Below are 11,691 nucleotides of genomic sequence, written 5' to 3' on the forward strand. Positions count from 1 at the left end.
ACTCCTGTGGCTGCTCCTGTCTCTATCCCTACTCCTATCCTTGTACCTATCTAGGAGCCTGTACCTATCTGGGAACCTATGTTGCTGGCATCTGTAACAATAATCCACCTCTACCCCTAACTACATGACCCTGTCTCTCCTCTCCACCCTCTCTCATTGGATCCACTCTCCTCTCTGCCACTGCACCCCACCTCTGCCATTGACCTCTAACTCTATCGTCCCCACTATCATCTCCATCATCTCCACTATCTCCTTCTATCGGCTCCCTTGGATCCGTTAGCTATGGAAATGAATGCTCTACCCAATATGCAATATATTCTACATCCATCCCTGCATCCTCTATATCTGCCCATATATCCCAAGGCATGGGAATCATCTCTACCATCTATGTCACAACCTGATCATAAGAAATCAATGGCCCCAAATGCACTTGATACCTCACTTTCTGGGCATACATCCCTGAACCCCGTGGCATCTGTTGTATCCTGCCAAACTGCCTGCACAACCTATCTATCAACTGCCGCTTAATAACATATGGAGTTCACCCAATTAGATACCTACTTTGAAATACATATGGCAGCTCCACTGCATCATCCTCCCACTCCTCATAGTGTAAGTATGGCCTCCATACCACACTGACTATCTCATCGATAACCCTACACAAATATTGTAGTCTCCCAATCCATGGCTAAGAAGTGATCATATCATACAAGTGTACATAGCTATGTCCATGTCCTCGGCCTCTAAAGTGTATCGGACATGTAACCGACAGATGCTCATATGCCCATACCTGCAACAGTGTCACTCCTCATCCTAATCCTACCAATCCATGATACAAAAACTGATGCAGCTCATAGTAGAAGTGTGCCAGTAGACATGACCCCCTTGCAAACCTGGTGTGCTCAGTCACCAATATCTCTAGATTCCTCCCCCATCCCAAAGCCAACCCTCATGTCACTCTATCCGAATAGAGGAACCCACTGATAATTCCTACCAACACCATCGGTAGTGCCAATACTATTTGTGTCATGGCATCCCAAGCCACATGTCAAGCCCTCATCTCCAGTCCTAGATCCTGGAACACTCATCTCAACGCATCCCTATCTCCATCTCAATTGTAAGGAGCCAACTCCCCAACGATCGGTATTTGTAGTATCCTATACACATCCTCTAAGGTGACTGTCATCTCACCCATTGACAAATGAAACGTGCATGTCTCAGAGTTCCATCTCTTAGCTAATGTAGTCAACAATCCCATGTTTGCCTGAAACTTAGGCACATACATAATGTATCACAAGACCATAGCCTCAACTATTGCTTTATCCTCGAATGTCAGCTCTGGTCGTAAAATTTGAGTCGAAGGGAATCTCTCCCATGACTCCAGCATTAGTAGGTCATCCTACAGTCAAGCAAATAAACTGTGTCAATCCTAGTGGTACTCCATGTTCATCACAAAGTGCTTCTTTTTATCCTAGTGCTTATATTTATCATATGGCACTCTAGCCTAGTGGTACTCCCTATTCATCACAAAGTGTTGCCTTTTATCCTAGTGCTTATATCTATCATATGGCACTCTATCCTAGTGGTACTCCATGTTCATCACAAAGTACTACTTTGATACTATAATTTAGGGCACCTACTTGAGTGTATCCTCTTGAGTAGCTTTTCTAATTGCCAGCATACGTTCTATCACAGAATTGTCAATTTCAGCCTAATCCAATTGACAACATATGTTCTATCATAGAATTGTCAATTTCTATGGTACTCCCTGTTCATCACAAAGTGCCTCGCTCTATCCTATCCTAGGGCCTTTGCCTGAGTGTATCCTCTTGAGTAGGTTCCTAAATGGCAACATATGTTCTATCACAAAATTGTCAATCCTAGCCCTATCTTCTATCCTAGTCTTCCCTAGAGGACCTATTTGAGTGTATCCTCTTAGTAGCTTATCCAACCGACAGCGTATGATTATCATAGAACTGTCGATTCAACCTTGAAGACATAAACGCAGATTCATGATGCAAATGCTCTTGCATACTACACATATGCGCCTGCTCTACATAGATGCACCTGACTCACATAGACGTGCCTTTGCTATACTGAGATGTGCCTATCCTGCACAAACATGCCTACATTTCACAGATGTTCTTGCATTGAACACAAATGCTATTACAATCATAGACGTGCCTGGCACAAATGCAAATGCACCTAGCCTACCTAGATGCCCCTGACACCAACACAGACGCACCTTAATGTTTACCCCTGCTTGACATTTTTTGCAATCTATCTAGAGAACATTTATTACACTATCGAGTGTACATTTATGACAACAATTAATGCAACAAAGTACAAGGAGGTTTTGTGGTACTCACTAGCTCTCCTGCATCTGCTGACATCTGATATCGGCAAACACAATTGAATCTATGCACCAATGCCATCGTTGCTGACTACTCTTTGCTTTCTTTGCACTTTGATCGCTTAGATATGTGGATGACAATGAGGATGTTTCCTCTCATAGTCTATCTTATAGACTACCCTAGCCCTCATCTCCCGAGTCAGTCTTCTTTATCTCGTGACTTTGTCACTCTATCCTATCTTGTCAGTCCATTCTAGCCTTTCTTTCTTATCAAGAGATTGGTTGTGATCTTTTCAGACATTTTCATCCAATCTCTCAAGGGGGCATATCATTCCTACCTTGGAGCAACCTTGTATCAGTTCATCTTATCTTCTTTGAAACAATGCGACAAGTTGCATTGTCTCAAAGAGGGGCAAAATATAGACACCTAAAATTGTTCTGTCTAATTAAATAAATATTTTATTTATTTAATTATTTTTAGCCTAATTCTTCTACTAATTAAATAAATCTTTATTTATTGAATTAATTCATTTATCCTCTTCTAACCTTATTTCTCATTTAAATAAATACATTTATTTATTTAAATTATCCTTTTCCTAAATTAAATAAATATTTTATTTATTTAACTGATCCCACTTCATTTATTAATTAACTAAATCTTTATTTATTTAATTATTTCATTAATCTTTTCCACCTATGACACATGATATTCATCTCTTAATTCCTACACTACCTACCTCTCATTATTTTCTTATTTCCTCTACCTACCCTCTAATCCTAGCCGACCATTTATCTCTTACACCTATCAATCTTATCCCTCCATTTCTTAAAATGTCTTCTATATAAGATGGTACTTATTTCATTATCAACCCTATTCTATTCAACTACTAATCATTCTAATCAGCTAATCAACCCAACTACATTTTCAAATTTTCACATGCGATCAAGCCTATTTTCAACCACATTTCCGTTCTTTGTTGAGCTCTTGTGCACACATAAAATCTGAGAGCAAATATATCAAGCAAGATCAATGGAGATCCAAACCCTATTGGAAATGTGATGGTATAATCTTTGTGATTTGATTTGATTTGCATTGTGTTGCTTATCAAATTTGTCCCTTTCTTGAAATCTTAACAATTATCTTCCTTAGGCAAAAAAACTATAACTTTGTTTCGCCCTTTACAAAGGAAACAAACTACCAACAACTGGATGAATTAATAAAAATTCAACCTCTGCATTAGAGGGCAGCTCCTCGTATGATTTGCAATGAATTTACTATAGAAATGAAATGCTAATACTTTTTACTAGAAAGCATTGGAAGGCTTCGACATTCATCTATCAACACAAAATAAATGCCTTCCAAAATGAGAACATAGAAATTTTTTTGAAAGAACTTTTAATGAGAGTTCACAGACTCTGATTTACAAACATGTTCACAATATTAATTCAAGGCATAATAGAGGCTCAACAATATTGAAGGTTGATCGATACTCTCGTGCCTCATAGGGCAAGGGGGATCAGGAAAACCAATACATGTGAGTCTTGTAACAACTAATGATAACAATAAATTAAGGAAAATACAAAGATAACTGATCACAAAATTATATCATGCCCATAACAACTTCTCAAGAAGGATTATTAATCTTCAAACACACAGATTTAAAGATTGCATAACATAGTATTTCATTGATAATCAACCATTGTATATCCAAATAATTCATATGAAAACCAAAATATTATCTGCTGCTCCTCAAAATCATAGTTTTTCAGAACCCATGCAAAGACAAGCTTTTCAGCTTAAGTAGCCTCCAGGCTCATAGTTTTTTACATAATCAAATTACATTTTAGTTTTGATCAAAGTTAAAGAAACTATTCATAACAACAAGAAAGAGAACTAAATCAACAACCACTGTGAGGCTGACACCTCATCTTTGGATTAACTATGCTTCCACTATGGCAGAAGAGACTGTGGATCTGTCCTGCTTTGCCATAGAACCATGCCATTCCAGGTGTGCCACCAAGAAGTTCGGGATGACCTAAAAATAAGGAAGACCAATGTGCTGGATTCTTTGCTTCCACACCTCTTTATCCATGTTTACTTGTGCTACTTTTGCCTTGTGTACCTCCAAATGGTCATAACAGACTATGAGCATTGATTCGATCCTTGCCACCTTTGAGAAGTCATCCATGGTCAAGGATTTCATCATCTGAATGAATTGAATTCTCTCCTAAAAGATCTTAGTCATGTCCATAGCTTCCTCAATTGTCTTGGAACCATCCTTCATGAGCTGGATGTCAATACACTTGAGATCCTTCTCCATCGTATCGATCAAGTCTGTCAATCCTCTGAGCAATTTGGTGGATTCTTTGTGACCTTGCTTGATGATCGAGTTGCACCACTCCATATTCTTCCTTGACACATACAATACATTGTCATCAAGACTGTATACCAGTTTTTCACCCATGAACTTCATCACCCCATATTTCTATATATCATTCATTTGTGCAAGGGCTGCTACTCGTTTGATCCTTTCTTTCTCCCAAGCCACCGTTTCCAGTTCTAGTTCCTTACTCATAGATTCAACATATTTATAAACTTTAACCAAATTAATGATATAATCTGATCCCTGTTGTTTTATAAGGTCCAACTATTTATTAAACATTTATGTAACTACTTTGTTTCTTTGAACCTGGCCTAACATTTTCTAGTTGGCTAGAGATTTAGGGTTGAATGATATCGGTATCTATGACAATGATTGGGGGTTTGGATTATGGATGGCATTGATATACTTAGCCATCTGAGTAACAACTTTCTTCAGTTCTCTTTGTCTTTTTCATCCTTCCATGTTCTTGAAATTATCCTTTTCATGGATGATTCCAAATGCCTAACATCCATAGCATGCAAAGAACCTCCCAAATCTATCTTCTCAACTGTAAAATCCTCCTCAGTAGCTTTGTCTACATCCTTTCCTAGAATTGGTTTGGCTATTTTGGCTATCCAGTGACTTGTTGCTTCATCTACTTCAAGCATTGCCTATGTTTTGAGTTTCTTTGGCTTTGATGCCTTTCCCAAACACCTGCTGACCATGTCCCCCATTGGGATTGTAACCATTACCACACCTCATTTCTTTCCACCACCAGCTTCCAACCATCCTGGTGCATTCACAGGCTCTTTAGGTGGAGGCATTGTCTGTACGTCTGGTGAAGTGACAATGACCAAGATGTTCATGGGATCTTGTCAGACTTCCTCTTCCTTGCTTGTGTCCATTTCCTGCATCTCTAGTTCATCCAGGTCTTGTGGATCCATTGTTTCCTCTATCTCTTCATTAGGGTCTAGGTCTACAACAACCTATTTCAAAATGGGCTCCCTACTCTTCTTTTTACTCTTGGACTGAGTTAATCAAGCAACTATGAGACCCGATGGTGACCTCTTTGATCTCCTAGGTTGAATTTTATCAACACTAGGTCTTGAAACACTTGCAATATTAACAATTCCGTTAGTGGAAGAAATGGGAGATTGAGTCACAATGTGTGAATCAATTCTTAGTTCATGTAAGGACATGTGAGCTGCCTCCTTAAACTTTTAGTTTCTCAACCATCTTTCTATTCTTCTCACAATATTGAAGGTCCTAGCTTGAATACTGTCATCCTCCTTTTTATTTCAATAAATTCCTGGAATTGGTTTTCCTTGAACCTCTGTGTCGAACTCAAAATCTAGGACATCTTCCCCTGTATCTTCTGATACTCTAGATATATTAATTGGAAGCTTCATGGTAATTATTTGCTGCAAAGTGAACCTTGACCATAGTCTCTTCCTTACCTCATACTCATCACTGCAGTTCTCCTAGTAATCCTCCAACTGAGGCTCATGACAAAAATGACTATCTACATTTAGGTCTTCAATGGAATAAACCCTACTATCAAACTTCCACCTTCTCACATATGGCTACAGGTTCATCCTTTTGAATTCTAATTCTAGGTTTAGGGTGTCTAATAAAGATTTGTTGCTATAATGCCTGAGTTCAACAAGGAATACAACTCCAGACTCGCCCTTTGTTCCCAATATTTTATCAACATAAGCTAGCTGCCTGCTTACCTCTATAAGTACATAGCTATCAAAAGCATACCTAGGTAGCTTGAATAGGCATCTTGAATGGTCGGCGCTCAAAACCAGTTACCCATAGATAAGTAAACTTGGGAAATTGAATAAAGAAGCTACCATATATGCTCACTAATTCCATTGCTTCAACAAATATTCTCTTATTTGCATCCCCCTAAAGGTCAAAAGAAAGTTTAGCCACGAAGGCTCCATTCTACCTATCAATTTGCTCGACATGTCTATATTGCTGCAATAGGGGTAATAATTATACACCCTCATCCCATCTATCCAAGGTTCATTAGGCAAACTAGGAAAATCCCTTGTACAAGCTATTATGTAGAAATGATAAGAAGACATATATAAACCTGGCATTCCCACAAAATTGCTCAATCCTTCATGAAGTCTCTCTGTAGTTACCTAAGACCAATCGAGATACCTGTCACCAGATAAAACCACCTGGATGAAAAAGTACATCCAATCCTCCCAGTAGAAGGAGTGTGAGTTTCCCTTCACTCTGTTCAAAAGTATCACAATATCTCATACTTATGTGATGAAATTCTCTCTATTCAGGGGCTTTGGTAGCCATGACCCTCCTTTCTAAATTTTTAGGAGCCAATTCCTAGCAATTACGCTCCTGTACTTATAATTCCTAATCGTCCAGTCCTAATATTCGTCCTTGTACAAAATTCCCATTGCCACCATTACTGTCTCTCTGTTGATACTGACTAGCAACTCACCACTACTAGTTCTGATGCACCTATTCTCTGTATCATATCTATTCATGCAAGCCATCACCAAATCCAAACACGGTGCGACAAGCGGGAATGCAATAGCTTCCACAAGACCGCTTTTCACTATTTTCTCCATCAATGAACTGGTTTGAGGGTTCTTGACTCTTTTTAAGAAATCCCCTAAATCTACATGAACCAAGGAAGTGTCTTGTAGTTCTGGTAATATGCTCACTAGACATGAGGTCTGACCAAGCTTTGACAATATTGGCCTCATAATGCCTATCTATACTTCTAACCAAGAAATTCTAAAACAAGGCATAAATCTACTCCAACAATTTAGAGATTTTCTTTCTATATTGATAAATCTTCAGAACTTAAAGAAACACAACTTAGGAGGAATCATGTGAACATACCCGTTACCACCATGAAAACTAGAAATTCTTCAATCAGAGTTGGTTTTACCTTTGATGCCTCTAATTTGCTCAAGTATGGCGGCTTGAACCCTCTCAACTATGGAAATAGTTTCATACATTTCCTTCAATCAAACAAGAAAATATCTAAAAAGACACACATGCTTCATCATGATTTACCCAAGCATGCGAAGTAATGGTGAAATGACTAAAATCTGACACCTTCTTAATTATCCATCATTTCCACACAAGTAGTTTGATGCACTTATGATTACTTTCCATATTTAGAATTTTAAACTGCTGAAAAGGGAATATTCCTTCTTACCGTGCCACTTTTACTTTCATAAAAAATCCTTAGAGTTAGTTTTGAAGTGAACTCATGAACTTTGAACAATTTGACAAAAGGTTCAATGGTTCAAGTTCATTTAAGAAATACAATAGTGGGTGCGGCACACAACAATACTGGGAACGAGCGACAACAATGACTATTAAACAAAAACCTTGAACCATTTGAATTGCTTTAGATTTGAGTCAATGTTCAAAACCAGAAACCAACTTAAAACACATGGACCCACACTCGTTAAACAATGATACATAGCCGCAACTCACAAAAGACATTTTGAACTTTGAACCATTTGACAAAAGTTCATGGGTTGAAAACTTCAAGACATAAAACAAAGAGCACTTGCTGACACAACGACAAAGACCACAAATGAATTTCTTCATAAACGCACTTTGAACCTTGAACCTATTGAAATTTTTAGAAGGAGTTCAACAGTTCAAGTACGAAGGAAAACAAATGACCTGATGAAAGAAAAGGCACAAAAGGCAACCCGTGAGTATGAACATTCAAAAGGGAAAATTGTAGGGGGGACTAACACATTTTCTTAGCTAATATTCATATGTTATGGTGGATCCTTTTTTTTTTTGGCTAGGGTTTTGTGGTTGAATATATTTAGTCTTTCAATATTGTTGTATCCATTTTCACCATAAATAATATCCTTTTCTACCCCAATATCATCCAAGTTCTTGATCTTTTGTTGAATCTATACCACATCACTCAAAATTACAAACAAGGCTTCCAACCTTAGATCAATTGTCTCTCTTAATAAACCAAATTGTTTCTTATGTTTATTTCTCTACTCTTGTAGCAAATCTAATTGCATATGAAGTTGACCAATTTGCACCTAAAGGGAGCCATAAATATCTTTTTTCAAGTCATATACACTGTTCATCTAAAAAATTTGTGACTCAATTGAGTCCATTTGTTCTTTAATATTATTTGTGGAATAAGATCATTTCAAACTACATTTATACAAATTTGTAGCATCATCAACACTAACTTTAAACTTCTTTAGGTTTTTTTGCAACAAGTTGTGGGCATGAGTACACTTGTCGAAAGACTTGACCTTTCTTTTATCATTTAATCTTATAAGTGTCTCCTCTTCTTATTTCTTCTCCATGTGAAATGAATGATCTTTGAAAGAGTCCATTAAAACTTTAGTTTGTTCTTTAGGGAACAAGATGTGTCAAAATCTATTTCTGAAAAATCCATGTTGGATTATCTTCATTGCATCTCCAATAAGGCTAGACTTCTTCATATGTTATTGCATATTCTCCTCCATGAATGATGTACTTAATATATCACTTAGTTGAAATTAATGGAGGGGGGAAATAGTAGAAATAATAATCTACCATTCATGAGTAGACACCTTCAATAATTGTGGAGTCACAACTAGCTCAAATTTCACTTGAAGACCTAATAGGTCTTTTAAGGAATTAGTAACACCCACACTTGGACTGTTGGTCAAATCCTCCTACTTCTTATCTAACTTTTTGGTAGTATTTTGATCTTTCTTAGGAGTATCTTCTTCATTCTTCTCTCCATCACGTGCCCCATGTAGAAACATTCTCCTTATGTTCTACTTATTCAACATTCTTCTCCTTTTCTTCTTCTTCAATGTTCTCCTCTACACCATTCATATTTCAATTCTTCATAATCTACTCAACATTCTAACCAATTTCCTTCTTTGTCTCCACAAATTAACATTTGTAGACTTCTCTAAAGGAGAATTTTCTATCAAGGGACTTAAAATATATCAATATTTTTACCAATATTGTCTTCTAGACTAGCATCCTATGAAGGGACTTGCTCATCTATCACTACACCTCCTTCCTTCACTTCTCTTAATATTTTTGTAGTGAATTCCGTAGTCTCCCTTGAGACTCCATATTTTGCTTCTTTTATCATTCTCATTAGAGTATCAACCCTTTTTCATTAGAGGACCTCATTAATTAAATAATTAGATAATTATACCAGTTACTGTAACACTCACCCTTAAGATTAACTTAGGGATAAGCCAAAGAGATAATGATGAATGCAAAATACGCATGAATGAGTCCTAACAACAAAGGTTCGATAAGGTAGTCATGTAAAAAAGATAAGAATACATATAAATACCCGAAATTCCCATAAAATTGCTCAATCCTTCATGAAGTCTCTCTGCAATTACCTGAGACCAATAGAGATGCCAATCCTCCCAGTAGAAGGAGTGTGAGTTTCCCTTCACTCTATTTAGAAGTATCACAATATCCCATAGTTATGTGATTAAATGCTCTCTAGTCAGGGGCTTTGGTAGCCGTGACCCTCCTTTATGAATTTTTAGGAGCCAATTCCTGACAATTATGCTCCTGTACTTACTCCTCTTTTCCGAGAAATAGGCATACGAACTCCCAATGGTCCAGTCCTCATATTTGTCCTTGTGCAGAATTCCCATTGTCACCATTACTATCTCTCTGTTGATACTGACTAGCAACTCACCACTGCTAGTTCAGATGCTCATGTTCTCTATATCATATTTATTCATCCAAACCATCACCAAATCCAAACACGGTGCGACAGGTGGGAATGTGAAAGCTTCCACAAGACCGCTTTTCACTATTTTCTCCATCAATGAATCGGTTTGAGGGTTCTTGACTCTTTCTAAGAAATCTCCTAAATCAACATGAACCAAGGAAGTGTCTTCTAGTTCTGGTAATATGCTCACTAGACATGAGGTCCGACCAAGCTTCAAAAATATTGGCCTCATACTGCCTATCTATACTTCTAACCAAGAAATTCTAAAACAAGGCAGAATTCTACTCTAACAATTTAGAGATTTTCTTTCTATACTGATAAATCTTCAGAACTTAAAGAAACACAACTTAGAAGGAATCATTTAAACTTACCCGTTACCACCATGAAAACTGGAAATTCTTTAGGAAATCAGAGCTGGTTTTGCCTTCGGCGCCTCCAATTTGCTCAAGTATGGCAGCTACAACCCTCTCAACTATGGAAATAAATTCATACATTTCCTTCAATCAGACAAGAAAATATCTATAAAGCCACACATGCTTCATCATGATTTACCCAAGTGTGCGAAGTAACGGTGAAATGACTAAAATCTGACACCTTCTTAATTATCCATCACTTCCACATAATTAGTTTGATGCACTCATGATTACTTTCCATATTCAAAATTTTAAACTACTGAAAAGGGAATATTCCTTCTTACCATGCCGCTTTCACTTTCATCAAAAAGCCTTAGAGTTATTTTTGAAGTGAACTCATGAACTTTGAACCATTTGACAAAAGGTTCAATGGTTCAAGTTCATTTTAGAAATACAATAGTGGGTGGGTGGCACACACCAATATCGGGAATGAGTGACAATAATGAATATTAAACAAAAACCTTGAACCATTTGAGCCACTTGATAATTGGTTCAAGGTTCAAGATTGAAAACCAACTTAAAACATATGGACCCATGCTCATTAAACAACGATACATAACTGCGACTCACAAAAGACATTTTGAACTTTGAACCATTTGACAGAAGTTCACGGGTTCAAAACTTCAAGACGTAAAACAAAGAGCACTTTCTCACACAACAACAAAGACCACAAATGAATTTCTTCATAAATGCACTTTGAACCTTGAACCTTTTCAACGGTTCAAGTACAAAGGAAAACAAATGACCTGATGAAAGAAAAGGCACAAAAGGAAACCCACGAGTATGAACATTCAAAAGGGAAAATTGTAGGGGGGACTAACATCAGCT

The sequence above is a fragment of the Cryptomeria japonica genome, chromosome 6, assembly GCF_030272615.1.
Source record: "Cryptomeria japonica chromosome 6, Sugi_1.0, whole genome shotgun sequence".
Lineage (NCBI taxonomy): Eukaryota > Viridiplantae > Streptophyta > Pinopsida > Cupressales > Cupressaceae > Cryptomeria > Cryptomeria japonica.